We start from the raw sequence: 10999 nt of genomic DNA, 5'->3' as shown, positions 1-10999 counted from the left end.
TTTAATCTTGTCGATAGGGTTTCGATGGTTTCTAAATGCTTTGTTATCTTGTCAAATTCTCACTTTACCGATATACTTTTGGGAATGAATCGTTTTTTTTCCTGTTACCCTGATACTAAGCTCCTAATTCTCTAAGCTTATCGGCATGTACTATAACACCCCTAACCTGTACCCGTCGTCAAAACAAGGTCTCGGAGCATTACCAGAACATCTAGAACATTTTTCAATTCATTCATGTAAATCACTATTTATTAACCGAGATTATTCATAATGTCCCTTAATTGAACCCTCGAGGTCCAATATGTAATGCCCCCAAAACTTAGGTATTTATTTTTATATGTTGTGTTGCATAAATGTATGATCGCTTCAGCGGCTGAGTGTCCTGAGGAGTATTGAAAAGGTCCTAAGTTCAAGCCTTGGATTGTACAAAATTTTGATTTTGGCTTTGATCAAACCCTGTCTCCTGTTAGTGAGATTCTTAAATAAATATGGGAAGGAAGTGTCATAAAAAGAGTTTTGGTCTATGGGTTAGTGGCGTGTTGAGTGTTAAAGGGGATCTGAGGTTCGAGTCCTGACTGTGCATAAAAGGTATTTTGGTTTTGTTTTGCTCCTGACATGGGATGCTGTTATAGTGGGACTGAAATTGAGGTGTTAAAGGAGTGTGAAGAGTTGTTGCCAAATTCTAGGGATTGGGTGGAGGAAGTTTCAGCTGGTATGGATTTGGGGGAGTGGGATAAGGTTGAGAGATCTTAGAAGTGATAGGGGGAGAGAAATTAGGATTTTGAATGGGGTAGTAGTGAGTGTGCTGAATATGGACTCTCACTTTTGGCAATTTGTAGTTTTTTAACAAAAGACTGGGAGTTTGGTCATTATTTGGTTTCGGCTCTTTTCTCCTGGATGTGAATTGTTGCTTTTTGTTTTGGTGGTTCGTTTTAGGCATTTTTTTTTATTGTTCTTGTTGACGTTTTGGTCACCGACTGCTTGTGCTCTTTTTCTCTCTTTCGTATCAAGTCTCTTGACCGAACACACTTTCTTTCTTTCATCTTTCATCTTTTCTTTTCTCCTCCTTCCTTTGACCAAACATACTATCTCCCCTCTTTCGAATCTCGTAGTTATTGAAGTTTTTTATGTTCATCTAATTTTAGAGGCTGAATACTTAATCCCCTTTGGGTTGTGGTTTGGTGTTGTTCTTCAACAAGTCGGCAAGTAATCTTGCACTGGCTAAAGCTGAATGTTATTCCCTTCTTGCCGATTCTTACCCTCTTTTTCCTAAGTGTGGTGTATCTTGCGGTTTCTTAGGTTCTTTGGAAGTGAAGAGGTTTCCATGAGTGCTGAGCAGTCAAACCTTTCCCTCTTTTCTCAATCAAGGTAATTCTATTTGCAGTTATGGTGTCCTTTTGGACTTGGTTTGATTATGAAGGTGTTGGCCGATAGCCTACCTTCTCTTATTCTTGGGTGTGTTTTATTAAGTTGTATGTTAGTCTCGCGTCATGTGTTTGGTGACCATCATTAATGGGTTTCACTGACTATGCAGCTATTCGATTAAGAGAGTAAACCAGCCTTTATCAATGGTTTGAGCAGGGTTAGTTACTCTTGCGATCAATGCAAGTATCTGATATTATTATAAGTTGGGAATATAGAAGGGGGATTAACCCTAGTAGTAATCGACTAACGGATTATCGTGACTGAATGTAGGTTTGGGGAACTTTTAGGCTAGACGGACGTTTCGCAACAGGTGTGTAACCACACTTCAATATTCATTAACCGGCAAAAGCCGAAAAACTGTGCGTGTTAACTCTATATGAGCGTGCTTACTCTTGTGTTGATCTCAGAACGCTTAAAACGAGGGCATATGATCGTAAGAGGCCACCATGAGCAATTTCATGGGCTTTGGCCAGTTTGGGCCATGTTGGGCCGGGCTATTAGTGGACCAGGCTATGTAGTTCTCACGACCAAGGTTATTGGGCTTATTGGGCCACACGGGCATGTGGGCCCTCATGGGCTGTGTTATGGGCTTTGGGCCCATTTCCATTATTTGACTAGTTAGGTTACACGAGTGCCCGAGACGACTATGGACCTGTTGTAGGGTTGGTGAGTACATTTAGACCTCATACTGATAAAATGACGATTAGACCCCTAAGAGGTAAAATGACTGATATACCCCTATAATGTAATTGACTGTATTTGAGCATGATATTTTGCGTACACATATTATATTATGACATAACATGATGCATGGGGGTGGGATTGATATATTTGGAGGAAATGCACTGTACTAGCAGCTCTGCTGCAAATACTGTTAATGCCGCAACCGGTACTATATTCTAGAGTGTAGGGATGGGTGGGTCGATTTTATCCCCACATTGAGTGTAGGGCTGGACAGAGTGGAGTGTAGAGGATGGATGGGTAGGATCTCTGTATGCATTTTTGATACTGTACTAAATTGGGCTAAGGCCCACACTGATACTGTTACTGTAATGGGCTAAGGCCCACATTGATATTTCCACTGATATGGGCTTAGGCCCAGACTGCTCTGCACTGCATGATTTACTGGTTGGTAAATAGGGATTGCACACTGAGTTTTCATAAATTCACCCTTTTGCTTATCTGCGCAGGTAATCCTTAGGCGAGTCGGTGCTGCGAGGAACTCGAAGAGGGCCACACCACTGTTTACATTCCCGAATTTGGCTTTTTAGTAAAAGTAGTTTTATTTGGGTAAAATTTATGTAATAAGGCTGCTTTAAGTTTTTACTTTTAATTGGGGATTTATTTAAATTGATTTATATCTATTGGCAGTAGAACTCGAGTTTTCAAAAGGTAAATGATTTTCAACTACTATGCTACGCAACTTGTTTTAAAAGCTTTCGCAATGAACAATGTTTTTAAAGTGTAATAACGATTTAGTATGACACATGTTTTGCTAAACAAACCTGTAATTTAACAAATGAACAAAATAAGTTAACTTCTCATAAAGATCACAAACGAGGTTTTAACACAAATGGGCTTTTCCAATAAAACTACGCTTTTCAAAACTCACTCCAATGTGACATCACAGATCCGGCCATAACGTCTAGGCTGGGTTTGGCATGCTACACAATACGAGCATTAGAATCGAGTCGAGACTTAATCGGGACCTCTAAGAATTTTTCACAAAATTACAAAATTTTCCAAGGTGTAGGGCTCACACACCCGTGTTAGAGGCTGTGTTCGACCCCGTGTAACTCTTTGACTTGCACACACGGCCATGCCACACGCCCGTGTACTAGGCCGTGTGGTTAATTAATTTAATTCGAATTAGGTGTAAGTTTCACATGGCCAAGACACATGCCCGTGTTCTAGGCCGAGTGGCACACACGGCTGAGACACACACCCGTGTCTCTGCACGTGTGCTTAATTCTGAGGATCCTATTTCTCAAAATTTAGGTGCAGGGGACACACGGCCTAACCACATGCCCGTGTTACTAGGCCGTGTGTCACACACGGTCTAGACACATGCTCGTGTATCTGCCTGTGTGGACAAAATGAAGCCATTTCTACCTTCATTTCTCACCCAATTCCAACCAATTCAAGTGTTTAAAGTAGCAACCTTTAATAACATATTCATAACATATGAATATAACATCATAATCTACATAATCATACCAAAATAAGCCATTACTAGCCATCTCAATGGCTAGGTTACAAAATAACATTTTCAAGCCACTATTAGCCAAGTTTTCCCTATACATGCCATTATACCAAAATGATATCACTATATATACCCAAAATTCTAGTTGATAGTATGACGATGCTCCAACGATCTGCCAATCTTCACGAGCTTCCGAGCACTATAAAACAGGAGAAAAATAAAAGGAGTAAGCATTACATGCTTAGTAAGTTCGTATAACAGAAACTAAACTTACCAATCTTGTTTAATAAATCTAAGCATACGTAACATGCTTTCCATCCATTTGGCTAAATTGCCTAAACACATACAATCATTCAAACATGTTAGTCACCAAAATCTTCATATCAATCAAATAACATAGATGAGCTTATCAAGCAATGTTCTTTCCAGTCATTATCATTTTATCTCAAGATTTTCATGCCAAGTCCAGAGTTATATGTCCATTGAATCATTGAAATCCCGGTGAAGGCTCAAGTCGTACACTCGAGGTGTACGATTCATTAATCCGTCAATTCTTATCAAGGGTACCCGCTTAGGGTACTTAACCAAGGAACACACTCGCGAGCCACATGTCATATAACAGGATTACCAGTCCAGGCTAAATCCTTATTATAACGTATGCTCACAAGAGTTCGATTAGGGTTACCAGTCCAGGCTAAACCTTAATCATAACGTATGCTCGAGAGGTATTATATCAGGATTACCCATCCAGGCTAAATCCTTTATATAACAAGGTCATTGGGATTACTCGTCCAAGCTAAATCTCGTCCGCAACAAATGCAGGGCCTTATTAGTTTCGGGAAAGCATATACATTCATCGGAATTCAATATTCAATCGGGACTAACCCTTTTATCACCATTTCAAACGTATTTTCATTTATCATCATAACATAAAAGTAACTATATCAACATAAATCACATTACATACAACAAAACAAGTAATTAACATAATTACATATCCGATTAAGTTACACGAACTTACCTCGACACTGGTTCGCGTAATAATCTACTAATCCAAATTTTTTCCTTTCCTCGATCTAATCTCGAATTACTGTTTTCCAGATCTATATAAATGAATTTAATCACTAACTTCATACATTTCATCCTTAGACGGACTCAATTTGCGTCCTAGGAAAAATTACCATTTTGCCCCTAACTTTTTCAAAAATTTCGATTTTCTCCCTAGGCCCGGAAAATGAAACTTTTACAAATTACTCCCTATTCCAAGCCTAACCAAAGCCCATTGCAAATTTTCCAGCACATGTTTACATAGAATTTCAGAATTTTTCATCAAATTTTACAAGTTTACATTTTAGTCCCTAAATCAAGTTTTCTTCAAAAATTACTTTGTAAAAGTTATTTATCTATCAATAATCTTTCATTTTCTACCATAAATTTCTAATTTCCAGCATAATACATCCATGACCCATTTTCATACCTCGATAACTTTTTAAATTAATCCCTCAAATAGAGAGATTAAGCTATCCCGGTTTCAAAAATACCAAAATTATTAAAAACGGGACAACGAAACTTACCCAATTAGGCCTTGGAAGCTTCTTTTCTCTTTCCTAGGGTTTCCATGTTTTTTTAAGGTTGAAGATGAAAAAATAAGATGATATAATTCTATTCATCTTTTTAATTAATCACGTATTTTGGTATTTCCAATTCAGTCTCTTGTCTTTTTCAATAATTCCATGGATGAGTCACCATAAAAATCTACATACTTTTATTTATGGTCTAATTACCATATAAGGACCTTAAGTTTTGAATTTCATAGCTATTTGATCCTTATAGCTACTAGAATTTAACTTTCGTATTTTATACGATTTAGTCCCTCGTAATTAGGCACTAAATCGATAAAATTTTCGTATCAAAATTTTCACACATCTTTTCTAGCATATTACAGGCCATATGGTAAAATAAAAATAAAATATATTTTGGATCAGATTTGTGGTCCCGAAACCACTGCTTCGATTTCATTAAAAAATGGGCTATTACATGTACCCCCATCGTCCTCCATGGGACGGGGTCATCTCAACACTCTATTCTCAATACACTTCTCTCCTTCTTTTTGTATCTCTTATCTCATTATAGTTTGGCGTATTTATTTCCAATTCTTCAATAAGGCTATTAGCAAGCACCACTCTACACTGGTTGATTTAATCTTATATTATCGTTCTTTATTTTACCTTACACTTGATTTTTACAATGTTGTTTAGATTACTCCTCGGTAATCTGCACTGTTCGCTATACTTTTCTTTTAAGGTGAAACACATTCGTCCATATGGAACCGTTATGGTCGTTGGCTTCCACCATATGGTTAACCATACAGGTTTGCGGTTTCCTTTATATAAAGGGTTCCCTTTTTGGAACTAGCTTCATGGCGGTTGTACTTGTGATAGATCCTCCTCTGAGAAAAATTGTAACACCCCTTACCCGTATTCGATGCCGGAACAGGGCACGAGACATTACCAGACTTAAACATAAGCAAACATACACTTCTGAGCCATAAATTTTGGTCCAAATTAAAATCATTTGCAAATAATCATAAAGTCCCTAATCCGAGCCTACGAGGCCCAAAACATGCTTTGGAGGTGGTTTGGGACTAAACCGAAATGTAACACCCCGTTCCCGATACCGTCGCCGGAGTCGGACATGAGGGGTTCTCAGACCAACTCTCATGTGTCACACAGACTATTTTTCACATTTCCATCCAAATTGGCAAACTGCGCCCCTGTCACCTTAAAATCATATCTCGAGTTCCAGAACTCGAAAACCAGTTCCGTAAATTTTCCCTGAATTTAGACTCATATATCCATCCGTGGATTTATTTCTAACATTTTTGGTCAGGCCAATTGGTACAGTTTATTAGTTAAAGTCACCCCTGTTTCGGGGTTCGACTACACTGACCTTTGCATTACGACCTGGATATCATCTCGTACAGAGCTCCAATGCTCATGCCGTTTGTTTCTAATGAAACTAGACTCAAAGGGGAATCTATGCATATAAGGCATGACTTCTAATTGTTTCTGGATAATTTATGGTAAATTTTCAAAGTCGAAACATAGAATCCAGAAACCGTTCTGGCCCTGTCTCACGAAATCTTGAATATCTCTTAAAATACAGCTCATATGGTCGTTTCGTTTCATCCATATGAAAATAGACCCATCAAGCTTCGAGTACGTAATTTTTTAGCAATTAATTCTACTTCTACTATTTTTAGTGATTTTTCGATCTCATATCACTGCTGCTGTCCGCAACAGTTACTGCAGAGACTATGCCAATTTCATGAATCCTTCCTTAGCCTTACTAATCATCCATCATACATGACACAAATTATGGCCACCTTATCAAAATTAAGGTTTCTAAGACTCGTGGCTATAGATTCTAGCATCCCACTCAAACGACCACATAGGCCATTTTCACATGGCTTAAAGTTTACAACCCAAAATTTAACAAAACAAAATAGCCCATACATGCCAAATATTCTCCTAAGTTGACTAAGAAGACAATACCAAAATTGCTCACGGTGTGATGACTTCGTTGACGGTTCCGAGCACCCAAAAGGAGACGAGTCCAAGAAACCTAAAATGGGTGACAAGAAAACACCGAGTGAGTTTATAACTCAAGAAGTCATAAGCATTCCACAACCACCCATTAATAAAATTATCATAAAATGAAATAATGAAACAAGGCCAAGTGTTCCACCATACCAAACTATACCATAGTTCCTTAGACCTTTCGGATCAATCTCATACCAAGTCATACATTTACATTTCATATACTATTCAATAGGATATTTGAAGCAATTTCCATACATCATTTCATTTCCGCAACAATCATGCAATCAAATGAACTTTCATCTATTCCACGATACCTTATTTACGGAATGCAATTGAAATCATCACATAGATTTAAATCTTACCAACTCCACCCGAGCATGAACATAGCATCTATTAGCCATGAACTCAAGGTACTTACTCTTTCCGCTGTCCATACTCATCTCGATAAAGTCACACCTCCATATAAATATTCAATCGGAGATATGTGTAGAGTTCGCACACATAGTGCTTAATACTCAATCACGCACACTTAGTGCCATGTGATTCAAGCCCGCACACATAGTGCCATATAGTCCAAACTCGCACACTTAGTGCCATACATTACAAGCTCGCACACTCAGTGCCAATCTCACACTGTACACATCTATTTCTCGCACACTTAGTGCCAAGCAAACTTCCTACACATTTCACTATCTCTTTTACGCTCAACAATATCATCTTTTCATACACTTACATTTGTATATATTTCATCTCATTAAACACAATTGCATAGATATTACAATCATTTAAGCAATATCAAATATATGCTTAATGACTTACTTTGTATTGGGTAAAATGGTTCCAACTCGCTACTCGATGTTCTTTCCTTTGCCTTTGCTTGATTCTCCACCTCTAGCTTCTTGAGCTTAATCAATAAATTAACTAGTTTAACCGTCTTGCCACATATTTATACATGACATCAACTATACTATCATTATTAATTCATCAAATCACAAAATTTTATCTCATGAACATTTAACACTTAACATTTACCCCATCTAGGCCGACTTTGCTAGCACACAAGCCTTTGGTCGAATGTCCTTGACCTATAGTCACCCAAAATTTCTTTGTTCTTTAAAATTCATCCAAGACCACATTCGCACCTCCAACTAATAATTTAGATACTCTCAAACTCATTCACAAGTACTATTATATATCACATTAAGCATTAATTATTTTGCAACATGGATTCTATAGCATGGCCGAATACTCATGCACATACACATATAACAACAAGAACTCAATGGCACAAAAATCTCCTTTTATTAAACATTCATCTCACTTCTCTTCATGCTTCGTCACAACAACATTAAAATACCAACCAAGAAAGACAACCTCCATGGCCGAACTTCATCTCCATCAAATAGCAAAGAAATCTAAGCCATGGGCTAGGTAGGTTTCAAACTAACAACTAAAACATGCATGAATCTTAAGGAATGACATCAAACATACCTCAATCTAGTTGCAAGTATGGCCAAGCTTCTCCGAACCCCCCCCTCTCCCTCACTCACGACAATACAAAAATTTGAGAAAGGATGAGCACTTTTTTTTTTTCTTGTTCAATTCACGACAAAATGGGGGGGGCATCCATGCTCATCATTTTTTTCTCAATTCTTTAATGCTAGCTTTTATTTTATGGCTTCCTACATACACCACTAACCTAACATGTTGGAAACATGTTCCCTTTGCCCATAATCTTGTCATGGCCGGCCACTATCCTTAGGAAATGGACTATTTGACATGCAACTCCATCTATTTTACTTCATTCTTTTACTAACCTCTTAAAATTAGCCACATATATTTAAATCCTTTCACATGAGTCCTTTTCTTTCAATTCACGCTCAATCTAACTAAATCAAAGAATTAAAATTCACACATGCATTTTCACATATATTTGGCATGGAATAAGGTATTTAAATGTTTTTGTGACCCAGTTTTGTGGTCCCGAAACCACTTCCCGACTAGGGTTAAATTAGGGATGTCACACGAAAACTTTAGAAAATTTTTACAAAACTTAGAAAATTATTGCTATAACAGGGGTCACACGCCTGTCTAGATATAGGACACGCCCGTGTAGGCAGGCTGTCACACACGCTCGTGTCCCGACCCCGTGTAACTATCTGACTTGTAACTCATGACCAAATTGAACTCGTATGACCAAGTCACACACTTGTGTGCTAGGCCGTGTGGAAAATTAATTTTTATAAATTAAGTACAGACTTCACACGCCCAGGACACATGCCCGTGCCTGAGGCCGTGTCATCCACACGGCTGAGACACATGCCCGTGTCTCTGCCCGTGTGCTAAATTCTGAGCATTCTGTTTCTCAAAACTAAGGTGCATGGGACACATGGCCTAAGCACATGCCCGTGGGGCAAGCCGTGTGTCATACACAGCCTAGACACATGCCCGTGTATCTACCCATGTGGACAAAAATAAGGTTATTTACCAAGCCCTTTTGCCACCTTTTTGTGCACACACCTACACAACACAACACAGCACCAATCCAAGCATATACATACAACAAAATCAGCCATAACCAAGACATCAACACATCATTCACATGCTACCATCTATCATACACAAACATCACATACTCATCAACTCAATTCATGTAAACTCCTACATCTATGAAAGGTATCATCATATAAATTACTTATACCAATAGTAGCCAATTTCAAATGGCCTTATACAAAATGAACTTTCAACCAATATAAGCCAACACATTTGGCCAAATCAATTATGACACATAATAAAATGATCAAGTCCCCTATACATGCCATAACTCAAAATGTTGAAATCATTGGTACCAAAATAATTATTAATAGTGTAAGTGGATCTCTGACGATCTTCGATCCCTGAGCTAGCTTGGTGAGACTATAAGACAAAGGAAAGGAAGGGGAGTAAGCTATATAGCCTAGTAAGTTCCTATGCAAATAAGAAGCATCATAGTCACACATTTCATATACAATTAACATGATGAAAATTAGCATGAATTTTATTAAAATCTTATAGTCATAACTTACTCACTCACAACCTTACCGAGGGTTCATCACATATCGAGCTCATGACGTATGAGTTTTACGTACATACCTGTACCAACTCGCAACATAACCATAGTTTTTCACAACTTTGACATTCCCATTGAACACTCAGAATATTAACGGATACTCGAAAATCTTGCACATAAGTGCCATATATGTAGCCGAAGCTAGCTCATATCTGATAATACATATGGGCTCATTTTCGAGCTATTCATAGGCATGTTCACACAAGCTATCAACAGAAGTAGCTACACAAGGTTGCCCACGTAAGTCGTCAGTATCTCGCAACACATGCCGGACTACCCAGCCACTGCTAGGACGTACGGGACCAACACCCGTATCACATAAACACATGAGTTTTTAGTGACATGTCACCCATATCCTATTCTATTCCCAATGCTTAACCAGGAATTCTCGGTTGTGTCGAGTACATCCAAAGAGTCAATCACAATTCATAAAATATTAAAGCATTTAAAACATAAATATAACAATGCATTATTTACATACGAACTTACTCGGTACAAAAATAGTAGAATTTGACCTAATCGTTAAACACTTTGTTTTTCCCCCTATCTAGGTTCAAACCTCGTTTTTCTTGATCTATAATAAAAATTTTAACTCATTTAATATTCAAATTGTTCAATTTAACCCAAAAATCATATTATGACAAAAATTACATTTTTACC

Source organism: Gossypium arboreum, chromosome 2 (genome assembly GCF_025698485.1).
Source record: "Gossypium arboreum isolate Shixiya-1 chromosome 2, ASM2569848v2, whole genome shotgun sequence".
NCBI classification, from domain to species: domain Eukaryota; kingdom Viridiplantae; phylum Streptophyta; class Magnoliopsida; order Malvales; family Malvaceae; genus Gossypium; species Gossypium arboreum.
Note: the sequence above shows the minus strand (reverse complement) of the source record.